Below are 14,993 nucleotides of genomic sequence, written 5' to 3'. Positions count from 1 at the left end.
AATTGCTTCAAGTTCCCCAACAACGAGCTCTGTGAACACTCTGTCCTCTCCGAACACCTCTATGCAATCTCTGTTGTGCAGCCCCCCAAGCACTCCAAACTCTTCACAGCCTGGCAGCGCATGGCATGTAGACTTTTGTGTCAACTGGAACCGGATGTCAACAGCCATTCAACGTGCAGTGGAAAAAGAACAGAGACCAAAGCCAGATGAGAGAAGGGCCTTTGTGAACGCTTTGGTGGATCAGATGATGGAGCACGAGCACAACCCAACCAGAACCACGTGCCTCAGTATCGTCCGAACAATTGTCAGGAGCCATCCTGACACCTTTGCTGACATTAGCAGGCGAGGTGAAATGGTTGGAGACGGATGCCACTCTCTTCTCCAACAAGTAAAAACAAGAGTGGAGTATAAAAGCAGGAACAACACTCTGGCTAGACGCCGCAGAGGCAGAGAGGAAAGACGGCCCACTGGCATGGCAGGAGAGTCCAGGCTGACGAGAGGTCCTGTTGACCAATACGGGTAGGGGTGGCAAAACAAACGGCGCCAGTGTCCTCTCCATTCACGCTCGCAGCAATTAGGGGTTAAAGTGGCACTGCCAATGCTCGACTAACTTAGGTTATTTGGATTGAATGTTTAAATTATGTGTAGATTTTTTTTTAATATAATTTCTAGGGCTGTCCCTGACTAAGGATTTGGATAGTCGACTATGATTGGCCAAAATGTGCAGTTAGTCGACAAAAATAAAATAAAAAGTAGAATATATATATATATTTATATATATATTTTTTTTATCATTCCATTTGGGCTGTGGGGGGTGCTTAATGTCTGAAGGCTTCTTGTCCTCTGCAAAAGCATGCAATTGGTCCACTGATGGATACATCTTGATATTTGTCTAGTCTAGTGTGTTCATTAGATGGGTGAAATCCTCTTTCAGTGCTTCTGTGCCTGTTTTCGTAGGCAGTTAGCCTCTGGTATGCGTGCCATTAGCGTTAGAGGCCTTTTTTCTTTTGGAAAGAATGATACAAAAATATATATATTATAATTTTTCTTTTTTTATGTATTCCACTAAGAGGTTGCCTATGATTCCTTCCTATCCCTAGGTGTGTGAGGTGGGGCCCAGCAAGCTTACCGGACGGGGAGACAGAGGAAACCATGGCGGCTTTGAAAAGGGATCTGCGGAACATCTACTCAGGCATGCAATCTACTTTACTTTTGGTGAATTGACACCATGAATAAATATCCCACATTAAGCAAAAAGGCCACTTTAATATTCAGAATGAGTAATACAATTAAAGGTTTGCCACTCAATTTCCCAGATGTGGCAACATCAAATCTAATTGTTGTTACTTGGTTTGTATGTCTGTACACAGAGGAAGGGATGGGTGGGACAGCGAGAGCAGAACTTCTGATGGAGAGGACCTACGTCATCCTGCGGCGTTACTTGAATAAAATGCCTCCACCAACGATGGTGGCGGTCAAAGAAGAATGGCCTTTTCTCTTCTCTCAGACGGGGCTTTTCTCCCACTTTGGCCTCCTGACAGACACCGATGTCCTTCAAAAGATCAAAGATGCCCTGTGTCATCGAGGACGGACCATCCTGCAGTTCTGCCAGAAACTGGACAACCCGAAGATCAGGGATGTTCTGGCCAGATATCATCCAGAGGTTTCGGAGATCAGTGCCTGCATCGTCCTGCTCCTTATGGTGTACTTCAAGGAGCCTACGGAGAAACTACTGCTCGAAGTTGATGTACGTTTATTTAAATATTAAAATATTTGAAATGCGAGTGATTACATTAGGGGCGACTGAAGCTCAGTTGGTAGAGATGGTCGTTCATCGACCGTAGGGTTGGTGGTTCGAATCCTGGCTCTGACTGTCCGCATGTCGGAAGTGTCCTTGAGCAAGACACTTAACCCCCAAGTTGCTCCAAATGGGCCGAGCTGATGTGTGGTGAGCTGTAGTGCGTGGATTAGCTTATCTTCATCCTTTCATAATGTTAAATCTGCTATTGTGTGTTACTTTGTTGCAGACCTGTGCCACTGTTGCTGATGTGAATACTGCAGCACTCCCAAGCACCCCCTGTTTGATAATTCAAGGTAATAATGTTCAGGGATGAGCTTGTGTTCCTTTGCATCGAGGGGGAAAATCTGACCGAAGGCAGTTTGTGATACGGCACACATATGACGCTTATAAATAATATCCTGAGCTGGCATGTCTCATGTTCAACTTTGTCAGTGCTGTAAAGTTGAAACCTTTTTAAATCTTAGACAAACAAAACACTTTGCTTTCATGAAATATTGTAAGCCGTCATTTGAGGCTTTATAAAAGCAGCACAATGAACACAAATCTGTCAGTGCGACCTCATCTTAAATAAGAGACAGCATTGCTTGTTGTAAGAGAGGCAGAGTTGATTTGGCAAAAATATATATATATATATGCATTTTTCTTTTTCTTTTTAATAATCGAATTTTATTTTCATATTCAAATCCCATGCCCATCGAACGAAGCTTTGAAGTATTTAAGACAGCCTTAGTTCTGTGTCATGTCCTTGCAGGAATGTATACCTATCCACAACAACGCATGACGGGGTATCTGTTCATTTCAGGTGACGCAATGCAGCCTTCTGGATGGATGCTATCCATCGAGGGAGAAGTTGTGATGGGCCCACACCCATTATTTTTGCATGGGGTAGCTGCTTTATTCACCAGCTACTATGTCTTCAACCTGGAGTATCCTTCCGTTGGATCATCCACACTTGAGTTCATCCAAAGGTATTTTAACACTCTGAACACATGATCAATGTCATCAGTAAGACTTATCATGCAAAGACTATCTGGCTATTAAGTCCATGCCTTTCTACAGAGGCCATAAAGTAGATTAAATGCTTTGAGTATGAAGCCTGGAACCAACTATGTGAATTGGGACCACACCATCACTTGATGTTGCTGCTATCTTGTTAAGAAATTGACATAATGGTTTAATTCACATTATAGTATGGCTTCAAAATTCGGATGAGTAAACATTATGTTAGAGGTACCATGAAAAAACACAGGTGAGCACCTTGATAAATGCTGAGTCTATTTAAAACTGAAACGTATCTTTGCTTATTAACAGGTTCTTCTTGGGCATCAACCCGGAGAAAGGCTCCAGGGCAAAGAAGCGAAGCGCCATCAACCCTCAAGTGACCACCCTTTTTCGTAAGCTCATAGACTTTGAATGGTCTGCATCTGCATAGAGGTGGCCAACCCGCGGCTCGCGAGCCGCATGCGGCTCTTTGCCCGTCAATGTGCGGCTCTTCCATCCATAAAAAAAAATAAAAAAAAATAAAAAAAAAATATTTTTTTTAAATTTTTTTTTATTTTTTTTTTTTATTTTTTACTTTTTTTTTTTTTTTATGTCACTCATTCCACAAGGACGTAGAATAAACATTTACAATTTTTTTTTAAATGGTCCATTTGCATGTTCTTGGTATCTGAATCTACATGTAGGGACATTATATGGATCAGTGTCAGAAATAGTGTGTCTGTTACTAGGCTTGAGTAAATTGTAATGAACCAAAGGAGAATATCAATTCTATTTAAAAAAAAATTATCTTTGACTGTAAATAACACCATGCTAAAATTGACCAGACCTGAAAAATCTAAGCAAATGAATAAAGGGAAGATGATTAAACAGAAGGTTTTGTAGATACAGTACTGAATTCTGCCATCTTTTTTATAATGTAAATTTCTCCACCATTCTTCATCATATTGCAACACCGTTTTTTGCAAGACGTTCACAGAAAGGTAGAGAAACTAACTGCGTTCTGTTTTATGGCAATAACGTTCAGGTTTGTGGGAGATAATCCCAAAAAATAAGAGAAATTAAAAAGTAAATCCAGAAGTCAGATGATTGACAGGGGCTGGTGTGAGCTGGGTAGGGTAGTTTTTCGAAATTTGAAAGCCCTGAGTCTCTTCCTTCAAAAGACTACACTCACTTTTGGCTGTGCCACTTCCTCCTGTCAATATGCGCCGGTTTCCGACTCAATGCCCTGAGATTTCTATAATCTTATATTTCACTAATAACAGTTAAAATAATTGGTAAACAAACATAATGCTGAAAATATACACTTTTACTGTATATCTCGGGCTTAAGAGGTTAACCCTGTGAGGCCCAAATTAAAAAGAAATTAGCAACTTCAGAGGCCAGAGGGTGGGACATATAAACACATTTACTATCAAATAGCATTGTGAGGCTGAACAACAGGACCAATTGACTATACATGTGCTTAAAGGGGAACTATCTTATAAATGGCTTTTTTCAGTGTTTACCATTGTTTCTTAGCTATGTGGACTTATATTAATAGGATATATGTCTCTAATTCTCATATTGGCGAATTCTTCCAATTCTCCTCTCACAATATTCACCCTCACTGAACTGAGTCATCTGAAAATGTGCATATCTGTGATGTCAGAGATTTCTCAGCTGCATAATAATGTGGCAGTTGATGTGGCAGTTGGCACCAGGCCACACAGTGGTTGGAGCCCAGCCTCAAAACGGCTTAAGATCTTGAGGTAGAAAAATGCGGTTTTTAGTACTTGATTAGAAATACAAAACAATGCATTTTTTTTGAAAAAAACCTAGGTGTTCCATAGACTCACAGGAATTGTGTAAAAGTGCCCAAATAGTGAAAGAAATAGTAAAATAGTTCCCCTTTAACATTTTTTAAATAAACATTATTTTTTTAAATGGCTAAAAGTGATTTTGTAATTTTGCAACCGTGGGTCTCACAGGGTACTTTTAACCCTGTGAGGCCCAAATAAAAAAGACATTAGCAACTTCAGAGGCCAGAGGGTGAGACCTATAAACACATGAAGGGTGTCGTGACTGAAAAAAAAGGTTGAGAAACGCTAGTATATGGTGTGGCTCTTTGTGGTACCACAGTCATTTTTTTGTGGCTCTTAGTCTCTGACTGGTTGGCCACCCCTGTCTTCTCCTGTCGTCCCCTGACGTGAACACCCTTCTTCGTAAGTAAGCTCATAAACTTTGGTCTGCAAAGACAATTGTCCTTCTCCTGTCGTCCCCTGACGTGAACACCCTTCTTCGGAAGCTCATAGACTTTGAATGGTTTGCAAAGACAATTGTCCTTCTCCTGTCGTCCCCTGACGTGAACACCCTTCTTCGGAAGCTCATAGACTTTGAATGGTCTGCATCTGTATAGACAATCGTCCTTCTCCTGTCGTCCCCTGACGTGAACACCCTTCTTCGGAAGCTCATAGACTTTGAATGGTTTGCAAAGACAATTGTCATGCTCCTGTCGTCCCTGCGCCTCTTTTGTTATTTTGAGTGCCTCTTTTGTTCTTTTGAGTGAGTGCATAAAGTGTATTCATTAGTTCCATTTTCGGGTAAGACCTGGAAGTACTAGTTTCATGGCGACAGTGGCTCGGGAGGTAGAGCAGTCGTCTGGCAATCCGGAGATTCCCGCTCCTCCCCGGGCAGCGTGTCGATGTGTCCTTGAGCAAGACACTTAACCCCTACATGCTCCCGTCGGTGTGTGAATGGGTAAAATGTGCACAAATTGTAAAAAAAAGAAAAAAAACAGCCATTTACCATTTTACTTACGAATATTATTACTTTGTCTTAGTTTTGCCGTTTTGAGCAGTGTTGACCAGCAGTTTATAAAATAATATTTAAAATGTTTATTAGCAACGCCGAGCTTTCAAACCATTGCGTTTCTCTGTACGAAACTCTCATGCAACTGTGTACCTTTGAATTTTCTCTGTGATACTTGTACAACGAGCGTTTCGCAGAGGACCAGTTCTTCAGAGTTAATATGGGATTTTCCTATGGGTCAAATGTGCACAAATTGTAAAAAAGAAAACAGCATTTACCATTTCAAGAATAAGAATATAATTCTTTGTAATATAATTCTTTGTAATAATTCTGTCTTTTGACAATAAAATCCCATAATTAACTCTGAAGAACTGGCGAAACGCTCGTCATACAAGGTGCATCAGTCAGCTAAAGCCGTTTTGAGCAGTGTTGACCAGAAGTTTATAAAATAATATTTAAAATGTTTATTAGCAATGCCGAGCTTTCAAACCATTGCGTTTCTCTGTCTGAAACCCTCATGCAACTGTGAGTACCTTTGAATTTTCTCTGCGATACTTGTACAACGAGCGGGATTTTCCTATGGGTAAAATGTGCACAAATTGTAAAAAAGAAAACAGCCATTTACCATTTCAAGAATAAGAATATAATTCTTTGTAATAATTCTGTCTTTTGACAATAAAATCCCATAATTAACTCTGAAGAACTGGCGAAACGCTCGTCGTACAAGGTGCATCAGTCAGCTAAAGCCGTTTTGAGCAGTGTTGACAAGAAGTTTATAAAATAATATTTAAAATGTTTATTAGCAATGCCGAGCTTTCAAACCATTGCGTTTCTCTGTCTGAAACCCTCATGCAACTGTGAGTACCTTTGAATTTTCTCTGCGATACTTGTACAACGAGCGGGATTTTCCTATGGGTAAAATGTGCACAAATTGTAAAAAAGAAAACAGCCATTTACCATTTCAAGAATAAGAATATAATTCTTTGTAATAATTCTGTCTTTTGACAATAAAATCCCATAATTAACTCTGAAGAACTGGCGAAATGCTCGTCGTACAAGGTGCATCAGTCAGCTAAAGCCGTTTTGAGCAGTGTTGACCAGAAGTTTATAAAATAATATTTAAAATGTTTATTAGCAATGCCGAGCTTTCAAACCATTGCGTTTCTCTGTCCGAAACCCTCATGCAACTGTGAGTACCTTTGAATTTTCTCTGCAATACTTGTACAACAAGCGTTTCGCAGAGGACCAGTTCTTCACAGTTAATATGGGATTTTCCTATGGGTAAAATGTGCACAAATATGTAAAAAAAGAAGAAAAAAAAGCAGCCATTTACCATTTTACTTACGAATATGATTACTTTGTCTTAGTTTTGCCGTTTTGAGCAGTGTTGACCAGCAGTTTATAAAATAATATTTAAAATGTTTATTAGCAACGCCGAGCTTTCAAACCATTGCATTTCTCTGTTCGAAACTCTCGTGCAACTGTGAGTACCTTTGAATTTTCTCTGCGATACTTGTACAACGAGCGTTTCGCAGAGGACCAGTTCTTCAGAGTTAATATGGGATTTTCCTATGGGTAAAATGTGCACAAATTGTATATAAAAGAAGAAAGAAAACAGCCATTTAACATTTCAAGAATAAGAATATAATTCTTTGTAATATAATTCTGTCTTTTGACAATAAAATCCCATAATTAACTCTGAAGAACTGGCGAAACGCTCGATGTGCAAGGCGCATCAGTCAGCTAAAGCCGTTTTGAGCAGTGTTGACCAACAGTTTATAAAATAATATTTAAAATGTTTATTAGCAACGCGGAGCTTTCAAACCATTGCGTTTCTCTGTCCGAAACTCTTGTGCAACTGAGTACCTTTGAATTTTCTCTGCGATACTTGTACAACGAGCAGGATTTTCCTATGGGTAAAATGTGCACAAATTGTAAAAAAGAAAACAGCCATTTACCATTTCAAGAATAAGAATATAATTCTTTGTATATAATTACTTGTAATAATTCTGTCTTTTGACAATAAATGCCGGCTTACCTCGTGTAATTATTTGTAATAATTCTGTCTTTTGACAATAAATGCTGGCTTACCTCATGTAATTATTTGTAATAATTCTGTCTTTTGACAATAAATGCCGGCTTACCTCGTGTAATTATTTGTAATAATTCTATGTCTTTTGACAATAAATGCTGGCTTACCTCATTTGTGCGTTTGGACTGTTGTTTTTAATGTACAATAGCCTACGTGCATTTTTGAAGTCCAGCGCAGTATACTTCCTGGCAGAAGCTCACACTTTGGTTTTCTGTCATGATTAATCACGTCATCCAATAGTATTTGACAGGAAACTATTGTATGAGCTTCCTCCAGAAGTATACTGGAGCTGGGGACTATACAGTTATGCATACCATTGTAAATTGACTGTTATTTTGCCAAATTATATAATATAATAATTATTATTATTCAATTATTTTGTTGGCAAGTCTGAAAAGTAATGCAAAAGACTTGCCAACAAAATAATTGAAAAATAATAATTATTATATTATATAATTTGGCAAAATAACAGTCAATTTACAATGATAGACATGCATAACTCTATAGTCCCCAGCTCCAGTATACTTCTGGAGGAAGCTCATACAATAGTTTCATGTCAAGATACAATAGGATGACGTGATTAAACACAACAGGAAACCAAAGTGTGACCTTCAGGAAGTGTACTGGAGCTGGACTACAAAAATACATGTAGGCTATTGTAAATACACAATACATTGTTGTAATATATATACAACAAAATAATGTGATATTACAGTAATTTCTTACAATTTGATGTTGTGAAGTCACAATACATTGTTGTAATATATATACAACAAAATAATGTGATATTACAGTAATTTCTTACAATTTGATGTTGTGAAGTCACAATACATTGTTGTAATATATATACAACAAAATAATGTGATATTACAGTAATTTCTTACAATTTGATGTTGTGAAGTCACAATACATTGTTGTAATATATATACAACAAAATAATGTGATATTACAGTAATTTCTTACAATTTGATGTTGTGAAGTCACAATACATTGTTGTAATATATATACAACAGAATAATGTGATATCACAGTAATTTCTTACTGTTAGAAGTTGTGAAATTACAACAATGTATTGTACTACCATTACTGTGAAATTACAACACATTGCTGTGAAGCCATTCACAGTAAATTATTGTGAATCTTACTGTAAAAGTCATGCAAAATATTGCCAGTAATTTATTGTAATATCACAGTAATTTCTTACAGTATGAAGTTGTGAAATTACAACAATGTATTGTACTACCATTACTGTGAAATTACAACACATTGCTGTGAAGCCATTCACAGTAAATTATTGTGAATCTTACTGTAAAAGTCATGCAAAATATTGCCAGTAATTTATTGTAATATCACAGTAATTTCTTACAGTATGAAGTTGTGAAATTACAACAATGTATTGTACTACCATTACTGTGAAAGTACAACACATTGCTGTGAAGCCATTCACAGTAAATTATTGTGAATCTTACTGTAAAAGTCATACTGTAAATATTGCCAGTAATTTATTGTAACTTTAGGGTGAAAAATTTTACAGTGTGTGTGTGGGGGACTGGGGGCGGCGCCGTTGTGCAGGACGCGACTGAATTTATCGGCTACTGCCATCGGCACATTCGAGCTTATCGGCCGATAGGCCGATTGCAGTCAACAAGGCACTTATCGGCCGATACTGATACCCGACCGATACATCGGTGCACCCCTACTTACTAGTTATACCACTGGCCAGTATGACTTACTAGTTACTACCATACTGTCTTTATACCTGTATTACTGTATATACATCTGATTAGCACTATTACTCAGTAGTACTCATTTATATATATATATATCTTAAACCCAGTTTAATCACCTGCACATTGTATATTGCTATTATAATGACAATAAACGTGAATTTAATCTAATCTAATGTAATATATAATTGACACCAAAGTATTGAAGCCATTGCACACAGGCCTGATACACAGCTTGAGGGGTGAGTTCAGAATGTATGACCCCTAGCCTTGTTTCTTCTTACCAATGAGCAGGCTTTACGCCAGAGGCCAGAATAGACTACCCAGAGACACTGGAGCACTCATACTGTCTACACAAGGGTTTCTCAACAACGGGGGCGTTGAAGTCCCCAGGGGGCGTTAAGAGAGTGTCAGGGGGCACTGGGAGCAGAATTGTTGAAAGGGGGGCGTTGAGAAACATAATATCAGGACAACAATTTGACTGGAACCAGAGAGGAGCAGTGATCACGACCAAAATCACACTTCAGAAACAGGGATAGTGTCACTTTTTAATCAAAGAAAATGTTTCCTTTTTGTAATTTTTTATTTATACACAAGAAAATGGTAAAATGAGTAAAACTCTGAATCCAAGAAAAATACAAATATTGTATTGGTTCCCATTGCTATAGAAGACTTCATTTGAAACAGAACACTGACTTGACCCAACAAACGGAACCACATAGAAACATGAATGGCTGAGAATTGCATAGATACCCAATATAAACAGAATATATAATAATTCTGGTATAACTGAGGTATAACTCTGAGCCAACTATGTAATTCCCATTGGGTGTAGGGGGTTGAGGGGGGTGTTATGGAACATGGACGTCAGATAGGGGGGTGTTATGGAACATGGAGGTCAGATAGGAGGGCGTTATGGAACATGGACGTCAGATAGGGGGCATTATGGAACATGGACGTCAGATAGGGGGGCGTTATGGAACATGGACATCAGATAGGGGGCATTATGGAACATGGACGTCAGATAGGGGGCATTATGGAACATGGACGTCAGATAGGGGGCATTATGGAACATGGATGTCAGATAGGGGGGGCGTTATGGAACATGGACGTCAGATAGGGGGGGCGTTATGGAACATGGACGTCAGATAGGGGGGGGGGGGGGGCGTTATGGAACATGGACGTCAGATAGGGGGGTGTTATGGAACATGGACGTCAGATAGGGGGCATTATGGAACATGGACGTCATTGACAGCCATTTTGAAAAATAATGAAAATCACAATTAGTAAATAGCGTAGAAGAGGCATCATTCGTTACCAATGATGTTGTCAGCCGGTAGAGTCTCTCCTCAGCGCGACCCATGCTGTTCTGCATACTGGATATATGAAGCTCCAGCTAGTTAGCCACAAATAGATCGTAAAGTCAATAGTGCTGTACGTTCTTGTATAGAAATCCTGAAATAAACCCAGAAACGCACTCCACACAGTGCACCTAAAGTATAGGTTTCAGCATTTATTTCAGGGCTTGGGCAGACTGGCGCGTGGCCCTATTGACTTGGTATTCGTTTTGTGACTGAACAGCCGGAGACGCGGTGTCCAGCACAAGCAACAGCATGGGTCGTGCTGAGAAAGGACCCGACCCAATCAACATCATCATCGGTGAGCAGGAAATAGGGCTAGGGGTCAAAGGTTCTGAACTTGTACATTTAAAGGGATATTTCACTTTAGTAGAACATGTAAAAAATCTGCAGTCTTACCACTATCTAAGTGCATCTACGAGTAAGCTATAGCGACCACTAAGGGTTCTATAAAAGAAGGAACGGTCATCATATTCTTTATTAATTACTGTTTTACTGTATGAAGCACATTCTCAGGGGGCTCATACAGAACCAATATCCCTTCTGAAATATCCATTTATATCCCCCCCCCCCCCCCCCCCCCACCTACCCACCCCTACCACACCTACCCAACCCCCCCCCCCACCCCACCTCCTCCAATGTACAGTTTCTTCATCAAATGTATATACTCTCTTTTTTAGACTCTTTTTGTATTACAAACAGTACTGTATTTGTAAATCTGGTACGTCATAAATGTATAGATGTAGCAGTACTGTCTATCTGTATGTCATGTATGTCATATTATGTTAAGATGAATTGAAAATGGTAGACCCTGATGTAAACAAGACGAAAGTCTTTCTCTGGTCTGCCTCCCCTCTGGTCTGCCTCCCCTTAACAATGTATTGAGCTGTACTGTATTGTACCCATTCTGAAATCTGTTAATACAATTTTCAATCAATCAGACGTGAGCCCTGTTGTACATACTGGCCGTTAGAGGTAATTTTTGAGGTTCATTGAATGCTCACATTTACAATAATTTCCACTTGAATTTCCCCTTGAGCAGATTCAAAGGTGAGAAACTATTTTAACCTCTTATCAAGCGGGCAGAAAAGTGGCCATTTTTAAACTTTAACTTGAGGACTGCATACTTTTTTTGCAAACCAAAACAACATACTTTATACATGCATGAGCCTGGTCTCTTTTGAAAGATGACATTCCAGAAAAAAAAAATCACTTTTAGTGCTAACGTAATAGAGTAACATAGGTCTGAACCTTCTGAACCTGAGTTGTAGAAAAACGTTTTTCTGTAGTAGTTAGTAGTCCAGAGGTAGTATTTCCCCAGAAGGTGGTATGGCTTACAAATCCAGACGGAGCCATAGCCATAATTTCATGAAGATCCATTCAGAAATGAGTGATTAGGGGTGATTTTGGTAAACTGTGTACAAAGAACTCAGTTTTCTCATAGACTTCAATTCATTCGGCTGTTTTTCTCTTCCTGTTTTCGTGTTTTAGTTTTAGTTTAGTTTTTTAGATTCATACATGCATGTGGAGTATCATTGGAAAGCCACACTCATTGGCTACAACGATCCACAATCATTTTCGAGATCGGATCTAGATTGACGGAACTACTGCAGCCTGAGTCGGGAGTGGTATTTTGCGCAATACCGTGTACTTTGCACAAGCCTCAAATACCGGCATGTAACTCGAGAACCGCTCAATGGATTTTGTCACCTGAAAGGGCTATCCACAGGCAACAAATGGGGCTTTAATTTGATATATATATATATATTGTATTACAAAATATGCACACCCAAGCCACTAGGGGTCGCCAAAGTGCCTGTTGCAAAAAGTCTGAAAAACATCCCATATGTGGGACGTTGCATGCTAATAGATAAACTATTATCCTAATGTCATGCTGATTAACCCTTTATTGGAGCTACAGTATTAGATTAGATTCAGCACAAGTACAGTACAACGGAAATTACTGAGTGTAGTGCTAATCAGAAGTATGTACAGAGTTGTAGTATAATATGTACAGTGATACAGGTATAAAGACAGTAGTAGTCATACTGGCCAGCAGCGTAACTAGTAAGAGTAGGATATGTACAGATATAGATATAGTAAAGGACTATGTGCAGGTAAGTACAGACAGGCATGGATAGATATATATGCGGTAAAAAAAATATATATATATAATAGGTATATACAGCATTATTGTACATGCTATTATACAGAGCTATGGGTTATATGCAGGTGTACAAGCAAGTATATAGAGGGGTTATGTGCAGGTATATTCAGACAAATACGTGTGTGTTAGGGGTGTAAAGGTACACATATCCGTACCGAACAGTTTCAGTATTGGACCTTAGGTTCAGTACGGCTGTGTACCGAACGAATACAACGGTATGTTAACCACTAACGACTGCCCACCGGGTACTGTTTTTTTTCACAATGTAATATATATATATATTTTTTTTAACAAGTCGATTATTAATTTCAATATAGAATGTTCGTTGACAGCCGTACAAGTACAATTAATAATAATAATAATAATAATAATAATAATAATAATAATAATAATAATAATAATAATAATAATAATAATAATAATAATAATAATAATAATAATAATAATAATAATAATAACTTCGTTTTATATAGCGCCTTTCAGAAGACCCAAGGTCGCTTTACATAGGGGGGGGGGGGGGGGATGACAAATTAACAAACATAGTGGACCCCGGACAGGACCCCGTTGCAGTAGTCCAGGCGGGAGGTGACGAAGGCGTGGATGAGGGTCTCAGCTGTGGTGTCGGAAAGTGATGGTCGGAGTCTGGAAATGTTTCTGAGGTGAAAGAAGGCGGATTTGGTGAGGGAATTGACATGGGATTGATAGGAAAGGGTGGAGTCCAGGATAACTCCCAGGTTGCGGACCTTAGGGGATGGGGAGATGGAGCAGCCGTCTATGTTGAGGGTGAGATCCCCAACCTTCCGGAGCAGGGCCTTGGGTGCCACAACCATGAGCTCAGTTTTATTGTTGTTGAGTTTGAGGAGATTAGATGACATCCAGGTTTTTATTTTGTGAAGGCAGTTGATAAGGGAGTGTGGGGGGAGATGGGTGGATGGTTTGGTGGAGAGGTAGAGTTGAGTGTCGTCGGCATAGGAGTGGAAGCTGAGGCCATGGCAGCGGATGATCTGACCGAGGGGAAGCATGTAAATGGTGAATAGGATTGGGCCAAGTACAGAGCCTTGGGGGACGCCTTGGTTGACTGGGGCCGGCGTGGAACTGGAGTCGCCGATGGTGATAAACTGTGTCCGGGTGGTGAGGTAGGATTGAAACCAGGAGAGTGCTGAGCCAGTGATTCCGAGGTTATTGGATAGGCGGTTGAGGAGGATGGAGTGGGAGACTGTGTCAAAAGCTGCAGAAAGGTCCAGGAGGATGAGGATGCTAATGTGGCCAGAGTCAGCTGCAAGGAGGAGGTCATTGGTGATTTTGATGAGGGCGGTCTCTGTGCTGTGTTGTTAGTTAGTTACTGCACACTACATCACCCCTGAGTGAAACATGGAAAGCCAAACTTTCCCCACTGTACTGAAAACCTGTACCCTAATAATTAATATATGCTGTAAATAAAGATATAAATGTAAATATGCAGTATATACATACAGCAGTGTTGTACATGCTATCATAGAGTATATGGGTAGACAGTGAAGCAGTAGGTAGCATAAGTTGAGTATAGGCAACAGAGTTCAGAGTCGTACAGTATGGGTAAAAGAGCCTAGGGTGTAGGCAATGGAGTCAGAGTATAGTACAGACCGCCTCAGGGGGTGCGCGAGCAGTGCGGTCGCACAGGGCCTCGCGGGAAGGGGGGATTTTAGGTCTGTGATGGAAAGTGATTGTTAACATTCTATTTGTTTTTATAAAAAAAAAAAAAAACACAATGTTAACAATCACTTTCCATCACAGACCTAAAATCTAGTTTTGCTTACATGCTTATATATTTCACATTAGACACGTTTGTAGAATAGTGTTCCGGGCTCTGCGGCTCTGCAGATATACTATTGGTTTCATTCAATTACTTTTATGCAAAGCATCGTGGGGTGGGAGGACTAACACTAGGGGGAGCTGGTTGGCGTTGGTCTGGTAGTCGGTAGAGAGATGTGAAGAAGACTGGTATTATCCACGAGGGGAGGGGGTACAGCCAGGTACAGGGTCTATTCAGCACTGTCCACTGGAGCGAGTGGATGTCTTG

The sequence above is a fragment of the Notolepis coatsorum genome (genome assembly GCF_963971535.1).
Source record: "Notolepis coatsorum genome assembly, chromosome: 2".
NCBI lineage: Eukaryota > Metazoa > Chordata > Actinopteri > Aulopiformes > Paralepididae > Notolepis > Notolepis coatsorum.
Note: the sequence above shows the minus strand (reverse complement) of the source record.